The sequence below is a fragment of the Panthera tigris genome, chromosome B1 (genome assembly GCF_018350195.1).
Source record: "Panthera tigris isolate Pti1 chromosome B1, P.tigris_Pti1_mat1.1, whole genome shotgun sequence".
Lineage (NCBI taxonomy): Eukaryota > Metazoa > Chordata > Mammalia > Carnivora > Felidae > Panthera > Panthera tigris.
In genome coordinates, this window is record NC_056663.1 from 160,090,386 (window position 1) to 160,102,892 (window position 12,507).

The window sequence follows — 12,507 nt, forward strand, 5'->3', positions numbered from 1 at the left end:
TAGACATAGTTTGGCTCAAAAACACAGATTTCTGATCTTGTCGTAGTTTCATCTTTGAAAGTCAGCCTCATTGCACACTCACACATTCCTCCCAAATGGCCTGAGTAGCTTCAAAGGGTCTTCTATGCCTTCTTTGTCTTTGGCCTGTTTCTGAGAGACGGAGTTCATCCTACTTTCTGCTCACATCCCATGGCCTTGAGTTCATTCACAGCCAATGACAAGAATCAGTCTTTAACTCACCAAGAACTCTTCAACCCACAACACCTCTCCTCCCCAAAGGATTGCCAGGTCCATTGGAGCCTGACAGGGACTGAGATTCCAACCTGTATCCCGTTAGCTCCTAGATTAGGGGACATCCTCTCAGGCCCAGCTCCCTCCATTGTCAAGTTAATTCAAGAAGTTTGGTGATGCTATTCAGGGCAGAGAGCTGGTTGGAAATTGGGGGTGAAGGTGCTCTTTCATTAACCTAAGACTTGAGTATTACTAAGAAGTTGGGTCAAAATTATGTGGACTAGAGGAATACAAATTGTTACAAATTTTTTTTTTTAGAGAGAAAGAGACTGTGAGTGAGGAGAGGGGCAGAGAGAGAGAGAGAGAGAGAGAGAGAGAGAGAGAGAGAGAGAGAATCTCAAGCAGGCTCCACACTCAGCATGGAGCCCAATCAGGGCTCGATCCCACGCCCCTGGGCCAAAAACCAAGAGTCAGGCACTCAAGCATCTGAGCCACCCAGGCGCCCCAAATACAAACTTATTGGACTAGATGAAGGTCTTTAAAACAAGAAATAGGTCACAGCTGTGGAATGGAAGACCCTCTGTTTCCCACCTCCCATGCCTTGAAAACTGTGCCATGAAAAATCTGTGGACACTGAGACCTGCCCCTCCACCCACAGGCAGGTCTGTGGGGCTCCTACGAATGTGGCATCTCAAGGGTAGAGAAATGCCTTACTTGCAGCAGCAGCAGAAATGTCTTCCTTTGTGAACTACACCAATTTGAGAAGGTTCCTGTGGAAAATGATGCAGATTTTTCACGTGAAATATCCTGGAGATTACATTCCACTAAATGTAATAGAAAATCCAAAACAATATCAAGGATAAATTAGATAGGACTGTTTTTCTCTTGTGAGAGGCAGTTCAGAGCTCATCCGGCAGCTCCACAGTGATCAGGGTCTGTGTTCTTTCCAGCTTTCTGTCCTATCATTCCTAGGGTGTGCCTTTATCTTCATGACCCAGTATGGCCGGCTGCTAGAGCTCGGACAGCTTGTTCTGGGAAGCAGGATGGAGGACTGGCTGGAAAAAAAAGAGGACACAAGGTATGTATGTGTCTTTTAAGGCGGCTGCCACAAAGCACATCTGCTTACATCTGGGTAAGAAGCTAGCCCCGTGGCCACAGTTAATTGCAATGGAAGTTGGGAAGTATCACAGGTGTGTGTGTGTGTGTGTGTGTGTGTGTGTGTGTGTGAATACAGAGAGAAAGAATTTATTTTTAAGGAATTGGCTCAGGTGATTGTGGGGGCTAGTGAATCTGAAATGCTTAGGGCAGGCCAGCAGGCTGGAAAGCCAGGCAATATTTTTAAATTACAGTCCTGAGGCAGAATTTCTTCTCCAGGAAACCCCAGATTTTGCTCCCAAGGCCTTCAGTTTATTAGAGGAGGCCCATCTACATCACTACTGAGGGTGTAGTGATCACTACATCACTACATCTACATTACTGAGGGTAATCTCCTTCACTTAAAATGATTACAGATGTTGGGGTGGCCGGCTGCCTCAGTAGGGCACACAACCCTTGATCTTGGGGTTGTGAGCTTGAGCCCCACATTGAGTGTGGAGACTGCTTAAAAGGTATATTTAAAAAAATGATTGTAGATGTTAATCACATTTACAAAATATCTCCACAGCAACATCTAGATTAGTGTTTGAACAAATAATTAAGCATGGTGGCCTAGCCAAGTTGACACATAAAATTAACTATTACAGTCACGAATTCAAATTTTTAAAAAATAGGTGATGGCAGAACCAGCGCCTATCTGTGCATTGGGTTTGGTCTGAGCCTGCCAATTTGTTTGTCCTTCCTCTCTACATGCTGGAGTGGAAAGTTTGGTCCTCTAGAGACCTACAGTATGGAAATACACTAACCACATACCCTCCATACAGCTGGAATCATACATGCGTAGTAACAAGAAGTCTGCAGTGAACACGCCAAAGTCCCACCCTTTCTGGGAGACTATACTTCGATAAATGCTAATCGTGTGTGTGTGTGTGTGTGTGTGTGTGTGTGTGTACCACTGTGTTGATGAGATGCTGTATTGTAAACAATATGATTTTCTCTCTGAGCGCTTTCTAGCCCATTAAATTATTTTCACTATAAAATCCAAGCTTCTGGTGCGAGGTAGTCATTTAGAGAGTTGCAGGAGGGAGGGGTGAGTGGGAAAGGTTGGGAGTTGGGGCTAACAAAAGCCCATGGCTTTTCTGTCTATAATTACCCACCATTCACACAGTAGCTTGGAGACAGACACTCCCCAGACAACTCTTTTTACCTTTGTTTTTCTGTTTCAAACTTAACTTTGATACAGTCAGCCTAGAAAACGGAGGCATGCTACAAAGTCATTTTGTCACTGACTTGTAAAGTATATCTTATATCTTCCAAATATTTATTTTCTGATTCTTATATGTATTGCAATGTTTTTCCTAATTTTAAAACACTGATCATGATGCCTTTCACTGTAATTCTGTACATGCATGCACCTTTTCTCAGTCTATTTTGACAAGACAAACATTAGAAATGGGGCTAAAATGGGTCCATTAAAAGCATTGACATACAAATTATACTACTTAGATATCCATTATGTTAGCAAAAGTCAAGAAGATAGAACTAAAATTATTTTGGGTAAATACACATATTTTCTAGGTTTCTTGATTCCTGTAGTAATAGTCTTATATAACAACCTCTGTACAAAAATAAAAGCAATTATGATTAAGTGGATCTTTTTTAGCTTTATGGGAAGCCAATTTGGTTTATCTGGTATAAGTTCTATTCCCTGTTGTTTCATTTTCAAATGTAAGTCATCTCTATTGTGATTTTGTTTCTCAGGCAGAGTTATTAGAAGGAGTCATTGCAGAAGAAACCAGGAGAAGAAGGGGGATCCATATTGTGGTGGCCATTTCTTTGATCTTTGGAAAAATAGCTCTCCATACTTAAAAATCAGAGAATGCTGATGGAAGGGTAGGCAGGCTGACTTTGTATAATACACCTGAGTTTCACCCTTATTTGAATGGATGTTTATCCCTGTTAGACTCATGCTTTTCTTCAAAGAAAAATTTTTTTAATGTTTATTTATTTTAGAGACAGAGAGAGCACAAGCAGGGGAGAGGCAGAGAAAGCTGGAGACAGAATCTGAAGCAGGCTACAGGCTGTGAGCTGTCAGCACAGAGCCCGACGCGGGGCTCGAACCCACAAACCATGAGATTATGACCTGAGCCTAAGTCAGACACTTAACCAACTGAGCCACCCAGGTGCCCCAGACTCATTCTTTTCAATGGCAGAAACCATAATTACAGTGAGTTTGCCAACCCATGGGAGGCATTGTCTGAAATTGTTCTTTAGTGGTATCTGTTTTGGATCAAATACAGATTTTTCCTTATCCAGAATTCTGCACTCCAGTCACAGTATTACACTATTTTACCTTTTTTTTTTTTTTTTCTTAAGAGAGAGAGAGAGATCACAAGCAGGGGAAAGGAGCAGAGGGAGAGGGAGGGAGAATCTCAAGCAGGCTCCATGCTCAGTGCAGAGCCCAAAGTGGGGCTCAGTCCCATGATCCTGAGATCATGACCTGAGCTGAAATCAAGAGTTGGGCGATCCACCAACTGAGAGACCCAGGTACCTTGTTTTACTTTTAAGAAAGATTAAATGTCTATTAGCTGATAGATTTTATATGGAACACATTAAGAACATGAATTTTCTTGCACTTCTTGCTCTTTTCCACACTGCTTAGAGTTTATTTTATCTATTTTGAGAGAGAGAGAGAGAGAGAGAGAGAGCATGAGCATGAGTGGGGGAAGGGGCAGAGACAAAGAGAGAGAGAGAGAGAAAGAGAAAATCCTAAGCTGACAGCACAGAGCCCAACATGGGGCTCTATCTCCCAAACCATGGGATCATGCCCTGAGCCAAAACCAAGAGTCACGTTTAACTGGACGAGCCACCCAGGCTCCCCTCCTTTCTAAACTTCTTAAGCATTCACAACCACGACCTGTCTTCAGTAATGGCTGACAAAAACTGTCATGCTCTTACCTATGGTCAGGGCTGGCTACATAATTTGCTAGGTCCAATGCAAAATGAAAATGTGGGACTTCTGTTCAAAAAGCAGGGAAAAAAGGTGCAGTTAAAGGTACTAATGTAATAGGGGTCATAGTGATATAGGAGCAATGACATGAACTTAAATATTATAAGATAATATTTTCAGTGTCAGAATTTTATGTAATACAATAAATAATAATAGTTCATTAATGTGATATCTTGATTGATTATGAAATTTTCTCTGGCTTACTTGTCTGCAAATTCACCAATATTTACCCTGTCATTTTATTTTCATTTTCAGTAGATGAGAAATTCACTTCATGCAGTTTCTTTTTCACTAGATAGGACTGAAACATGAGTCACTCTTGGCAAATGCAAGATCTCAAACAGATTTTGATCATTTTCATTTTGGAGAAGATCTCTCTGTTGATGCAACTATTAAGAATGTTTTATAGGCTGTGACAATGCTAAGATAACTTTCTAATAAATTATTTTGAAATATAACTTTTAGTACTTCTAGAGTGTTGGTGCTTGTGGAACAGTTTCTCTAAACAGATTTAATTCCTGATACAAATTAGTGTTATGGAAGTCTGAATTTATGTATAAATTTATAGAGTGGTATTTTAATGTTTCCTCACACATGAGGAAATGTTTCCTGAAACTTGGAGAAGTTGTACACGCAACTAAAGTGGCTTCATGATTTGAGTATAATCCAAAGGACCCTTTCGTGCAAGTGGGAGATGAAGGAAGGAGAGAGGTTTCTAACTGTGTCTATAACTTTTAATTAAATACTGTCTCCTTTAATAGGCAAATCAGGGTGTTATAGCTCCATCAAGTAGCAGAAGTAGTTGCCTTGGGGTCTTTCTTGTTTCACTTACTCTAAGAGTTTGAAGGGTGTTTTGAGGAGTGCCTGGGTGGCTCAACTGGTTAAGCATCCGACTCTTGATTTCTGCGCAGGTCATGATCTCATGGTTCGTGAGGTTGAGCCCTGTGTCACAAGCAGTGTGGGGCCTGCTTGGGATTCTCTCTCGTCTTCTCTCTCTCTCTGACCCTCCCCCTTCTCCTGCTGTCTCTCTCAAAATAAATAAATAAACTAAAAAAAAAAAAAGAGTTTGAAGTCTATGGTAATGAAGACAGACCTTGTCAAATCATGAAAATGAAAGGTAGGCCTGGATATTGTAAGGCAAGTCACAAGGAATGCTCAATCTGCAGACAGCCATGCCCTTGTGAATCCCTAACTAACCAGTTTTAAGGTCTGGCCATATTCCTAAATGCCTTTTCATCCTGATGATAAGTCTACATGTTATCAACAAGTACAGTTTATTAGCATGCATGCCAAAAATGGCACAGTCAGATGCTTATTCAGTTCTGACATATCCTCATGCTATCAGTGGCTTCTGCATCTAAATTACCACACCCTGATAAAGATGCAATCCAGGGAATGCAAATAAAATTCATCTGACTTAAAAGCCTGTGTCCCTCTTATATAAAATAACAACAACAAAATTTAATAACTTGACAATCTGGAAAGTTGTTCTGAGAAGAGAAAAACATGAGAGCATATAAAATCATGATTGTGGATAGGGTAAACTGATGTGTTCTATACATTCTGGAATCCTAGAATGGAAAAACAAAACTCTTGGAGAATGAAAGAGGGAGTTTTATAAAAGACAAAAGTGTAATAAGCTTAGAGAATACAAGATCACCAAAGATAAGATATTACTGAGATCGTGAACAAGAGGCTCAAAATGGATTTAGGTACATTTATAATAGATTAATAAATTATTTAGAAAAATCAAGAATTTTGAGGTCTCGTCCATCTCCAAGTTTCTGAGCCTGATCTCATGGGAGGCACTCACCCACTAACAAATTTTACTCTCAGAATCGTAGACCCTGGAATATGGAAGAGACGAAAAATCAATCCATTCCTCTTTAACTGCCCCTCACCGATTGCTGTCGTCCTGAATTGCATGATTACTCTGAAATCTTAAGTTTGCTTTTGTGACAAAAGGGAATCAATCCATTCCTCTTTAACTGCCCCTCACCGATTGCTGTCGTCCTGAATTGCATGATTACTCTGAAATCTTAAGTTTGCTTTTGTGTCTTAAAAAGCAAAGTCATGGAAACAGACTCCAACAGACAATTTTAGATGGGAAAGGAGAAAGATGAATGGCCATGATGATCAGTGGGAACGGGAAATGGAATACTGAACTAGTGTCCACCCTTTTCAGTCCTTAGTATGGGCCACATTTGCACTGAAAACGACTTATTCTCACCATTTCATAAGCACAGAATTCAAAGAGTATTACCGAGTAACAGATTAAGTTATTTCCAATTTATTGGACTACATACTTCCCCTGGCATGGGTTTTTGTTTTTTCTTTAAATATCAAAGATTTTTATCTAATCCACATGTCAAAAAATCATGGAGTTACCTATAGCAGGCCACAGAGTAATAGGTCTAGAGGTCAAGAAGCAAGAAATCTTAAAGTGCTGACTTTTTTCTTTTATAAAACCTGATTAAAAAACATGTAGGTGGGATTATAATGATTTATGGATTCCTAACCATTTCTTTTGACTGAACTTCATGTTATTTCCTCTTTACTATAATTGTTACTGGTTTCTGGGTGGTATAAATGCACAATTGGATCACTGCTTTTCACACATGTGAATATGTGAATATAAGCTGTGCTCAGTGTTCATAAGGTAGATATTATTGCAATTCTGCAACAAGGTAATGGCAGGAGATCAGTGATTATGCAGAAAACAATGACAATAGAAGCATTCTCTAAGTGAATATTTATTGAGTGTCTATTATGTACCAGGCACTCTTCTGGTGCTGGGGATACATCTGCAAGCAAAACAAAACAAAACAGGAAACCCCAGAACAACATTTTACATTCCAGTGAGGAGAGACAGAGAATAAAATAACGAGCATGAGTGAAAAAGCGCACTGTAGAGTTTTTAGAGGAGAGGGCATCAGTTAGCCATTGCTACAGAACAAACCACCGCAAAACAGAAAGTATTTGTTACCAGTCATAAGAGCAAAGGGAGATGGAAATGAGAGAGGGTTACACTGTGACTTTAAATAAGGAGGTCACCATATCGGATAAAGGGCTAGTATCCAAAATCTATAAAGAAATCACCAAACTCCACACCCAAAAAACAAACAATCCAGTGAAGAAATGGGCAGAAAACATGAATAGACATTTCTCTAAAGAAGACATCCAGATGGCCAACAGCACATGAAAAGATGCTCAACGTCACTCCTCATCAGGGAAATACAAATCAAAACCACACTGAGATATCACCTCGTGCCAGTCAGAGTGGCTAGAACGAACAAACCAGGAGCCTATAGATTCTGGCAAGGATGTGGAGAAACGGGAACCCTCTTGCACTGTTGGTGGGAATGCAAACTGGTGCAGCCACTATGGAAAACAGTGTGGAGCTTCCTCAAAAAATTAAAAATAGACCTACCCTATGACCCAGCAATAGTACTGCTAGGAATTTACCCAAGGGATACAGGAGTGCTGATGCACAGGGGCACTTGTACCCCAATGTTTATAGCAGCACTCTCAACAATAGCCAAATTATGGAAAGAGGCTAAATGTCCATCAACTGACGAATGGAAAAAGAAGACATGGTTTATATGTACAATGGAATACTACTTGGCAATGAGAAAGAATGAAATCTTGCCATTTGTAGCAACATGGATGAAACTGGAGGGTATTATGCTAAGTGAAATAAATCAGGCAGAGAAAGACAGATACCATATGTTTTCATTCATGTGGATCCTGAGAAACTTAACAGAAGACCATGGGGGAGGGGAAGAGGGAAAAAAAGTTACAGAGAGGGAGGGAGGCAAACCATAAGACACTCTTAAAAACTGAGAACAAACTGAGGGTTGATGGGGGGTGGAGGAGAAGGGAAAGTGGGTGATGGGCATTGAGGAGGGCACCTGTTGGGATGAGCACTGGGTGTTGCATGGAAACCAATTTGACAATAAATTATATTTAATAAAAAAAATACACACATACATACATAAGGAGGTCACCTCATTGAGAAGGTCACAGTGGTAAATGGCCTCTGACTATCCACACCTCCTGATCATCCCGCCTTTGTATAATCCCCTTCCTTTGAGTGTGGACTGGACCTAGTGACTGCCTTCCAACAAACAGAAAGTGGTAAAAGTGATGGGATGTCACTTCCAAGACCACGTTACAAAGAGACCGTGTCTTCTGTCTTGCACACTGTTGCTTGCTTGTTCTGATGGGACCCACTCTGTGGTACTATGAGCCGCTCTGTGGAGAGAGCCACATAACAGGCAACTCACAGACTCCTGGCCCTTCATTCAATAGCTCACGAGGAACTGAATCCTAACAACCAGGTGAGTGAGTTTGAAGGTGGGTCCTCCCTCGGTGGAGCTTACAGATGAGACCTCAGCCCTGGTGCCTCCTTAACTGCAGTGAATCCTTGAGGCACAGACACCCAGCTAAGTGACACCTGAAATCCTGATGCACGGAAACTATCAGATGTTTGCTGTTTTAAGCTGCTAACATTTGGAATATTTGGTTACACAGCAGTGGATAACTAATACAGTGACTTGAAGGAGGTGAGGGGGTTAGCCATGTGGCAGCTATCTGGGCAGAGGGCACAGCCAGTGCAAAGGTCCTGACAGAGGAACCGGATTGACATGTAAAACGAATGGCAAGGAGGTCATTGTGTAGGAAGCGTGAATGAGGGTAAAAATAGTAGGAGATGAGGTAAGAAAGGTGACTGGGGGCCAGATCCAATGGGGGCTCGGAGGTTATTATAGGAATCTGGCCTTTATCTAAGAGAAACTGGGAGCCGTTGCAAGGTTCTGAGTCTGACATGATGTGATATACAGGTTTTTGAAGGATCCGTCTGGTGTGTGTTGAGAATCAGCTGTAAGGAATAAGGGGAAAGCAGGGAGGCCAGTGAGGAGTCTGTTGCAGTAAATTAGGCAAGAAATGATGGCAGCTCCAATCAGGATGGTAGTTGGTAGAGTTCTGATAACAGGGATGGATTCTGGATGTATTTTGAAGGTAGAACCACGGATTGGTTTGTGCAGTGTGAGGGAAAGAGAAGACTCCATCGTTTTTGGTTTGAGAAAGTAAAAAATGGTAAGACTGTAGGTGGAGGAGATGTGGGGGAATGAGGAAAATCAGAAATTAACTTAGGGACGCCTGGGTGGCTCAGTTGGTTAAGCATCCAACTTCGGCTCAGGTCATGATCTCCCAGTTCATGGGTTCAAGCCCTGTGTCAGGTTCTGTGCTGACAGCTCAGAGCCTGGAGCCTGCTTCGGATTCTGTGTCTCCCTCTCTCTCTGTCCCTCCCCCACTTGTGCTCTGTCTCTCTCTCTCTCTCAAAAACAAATAAACACTAATAAAATAAAAAAAATAAATTAACTGAATCATGTCGAACTTGAGATATCTGTTATACATCAAGTAGAGATGTTAAGTAGGCAATTGTGTATGTGAGCCTAGAGCGCAGGAGTGATGTTTAGGCTGGATATATAAATGCAGGGGTTGTCAGCGTATAAACAGTATTTAAAGACTGGATGAGATCACTGAGTGTAGAGAAAGGGACCAGGAACTGTGAATTGGCACGCTCCCTCCAAGTGATCACAAGTCAGAAGAGAGGGACGCAGTCCGCAGAGGAAGCTGGGAAGGAGCAGCCAGGGAGATGGGAGGAAAAGCCAGAGGTGTGGTGTCTCGGGGACAATCAGGGCAAATTATCCAGGTGATATGACCAGCTGCTGCTACTGCATCGGAACGGATGCTGAGACGTGACCACTGGGTGAGGCAGGGTCACTGGAGACCTTCCTGGAGCAGTTTCATGGCAGCCATGAGGTCTACAGAGTGACCAACGTGGGCTGAACATGGGAAGGAGAACAACGCTAATCAGACTCCAGCAAACCTTTCTAGTTTTGCTGCAACAAAAAGCCAAAACGAACATGACAACACAAAACACACAAACCAGAAAGGAACTGCTTCTCTGGTTAAGGGAAATGGGGCTACAAGGTTTTCAAAAGGTATTTGTCTGCTTATGGAAATGTCCAGAAAAGGGCAAAAACGTGATGATCCAGTGGGAGGAAGAAGTGCTCAAGTAGGGGGCCTAGCTTTGGAAAGAAATCCAGAGAGATTGTTTGTAGTTTCAGGAAAAAACTAATGACTTTGAAATGAGCAAAAAATATTACAGGTGTCCTTTCTGGCACACTGTTTGAGCTGTCTGCCCCTTGTCTTTGAGCTATTTTACAACTCCTAGACAACTGATAGGAATGCAAATAATTCTTTTGCAGAGACATACAAATGAATGTGGTCTGATGAAGGAACGAGTGCTTTCCCTCCCCCCACTGTAGACACTAGTTTTGTAAGTATTAAGCAATTAATATGCATCTATGACATTCATTTTGGCATGCCTCATTATCGATACGTGTGCCTGCTTTTAGGAATTCTTCACTGAACTGGTTCTAACATCTTACTAGTTCCTTAATTGCTTAACAAGTTAAGTAAAATTGTTGGCACATGTTCATTTCATATTTGTATGAGAATCATGATTTTACATTTTTAAATTTTTTTTAATGTTTATTTCTGAGACAGAGCATGAGTGGGGGAGGGGCAGAGAGAGAGGGAGACACAGAATCCGAAGCAGGCTCCAGGCTCTGAGCTGTCAGTACAGAGCCCGACCCGGGGCTCAAACTCACAAACCATGAGATCATGACCTGCGCAGAAGTCGGTTGCTCAACCGACTGAGCCACCCCAGCACCCCATGATTTTACATTTAAAAAAAAAAGTATCCTTCAACAATAGTAACGAGGGAAAGTAGCGTATGGGGGAGCAGATGCTTAGGTGGGTGAAGGAGATAGTGGTAACCTGTGGGGGTTCTCTTCCAGTAGCTTCATTTTCCTGGGCACAGAGATGTAACACAGTCAGCAGAGGGAGAGAGTGAACGGGCTAGAGAATATTAATATGGTTGCAGCATTGAAGACCATTTGAGGTTAGTGTTCATGAATTTGGAGTGGCTGTCTGTGAACTGTATTTTTCCAGCCACACACAGTTCAGCTGTGTGGGTGCACACACAGAGAAAGAGCTGAATCTAACCAGGGTTGTGGCTTTGCTAAATCAGTAGGAGGACGCAAGAGTTGAGGATCTATATGAAGGAACTATTATAGTGATTTACCTGGAATTTAAGCAGGGTGAGGAGATAAGGGAAGACTTATGGGCGAAGGACAATGAAAATGCCATGAGATCAACAGATTGGAGGTCCCAACAGGGTAGAAAGATTGTTGCAGTTGCCGTACTAGAACAATGAGCTGGAAAGACAGGAGTTGGTAGTCAGAAACTAAGCAAAATATTTTCTCTATTTGGGGCTGACATTCTACTGGTTGAGGGTCACTCACCTGCTGTCCACCAAACTCCCCCTTTTTGTGAGTGGAAGCACAGATGTTTTGCATGGGCTGCTTAATTCCACCTTGTCTTAGTTTTATTCCTATGGTCTTTCTCAGCGAGATGATTCCATGAAATCAAGTCTTTCAAGAGTGAACAGAATCTGCAGACAGATAGGCAGCATGATGAGAAAGGTCTCTTTGCTATAGAAGGTTGTGCAGTTTGAAAACTGCACAAAGGACACCAGGCCTAAAGGGTGAGTGGGGCTGAGATCCAGCCCGAGCTCTGTTCACTGAGCTGTGGTCCCATCACCTGCTGTCTTTTGTGGCCAAAAAGGCTCATGCTCTGCTACTAGGCGGATATCCTGAATGGTATCTTTTCTAATCCATAGAAAGGTATTGTGTGGGCCAGGAAGCCCTGATAAAAATTACACACATGCTATGAAGTCTTACCAGAGGGCTAGACTCAGGAGGCAGGTTTGTCTTTCTGCTGAGAAATCCCTTGTGTTCCTTTGTCCTCTACGTGCTTCAAGAGTTGAGAATCTTCTCTGAGGAAGAGACTTAATACTAAACTTTCTCAATTATGTGCATAGAGTAGCTCTTTATAATTAGTTTTTATGTGGCTAATTAAATTTTGCTTTCTGCGAAACCAATACCTGGCTTTCTAGATCACTGGTATTTGAGAAACATGATGATGTATGTGTCACGTGAATTAGTTGTGGATCACTGCCACCTCCACTGTGTCTTGTCCATTTATTGGAAACATCTTAGATTAGACAAATATATGTAATTTATAAAAAAGTTAAATGA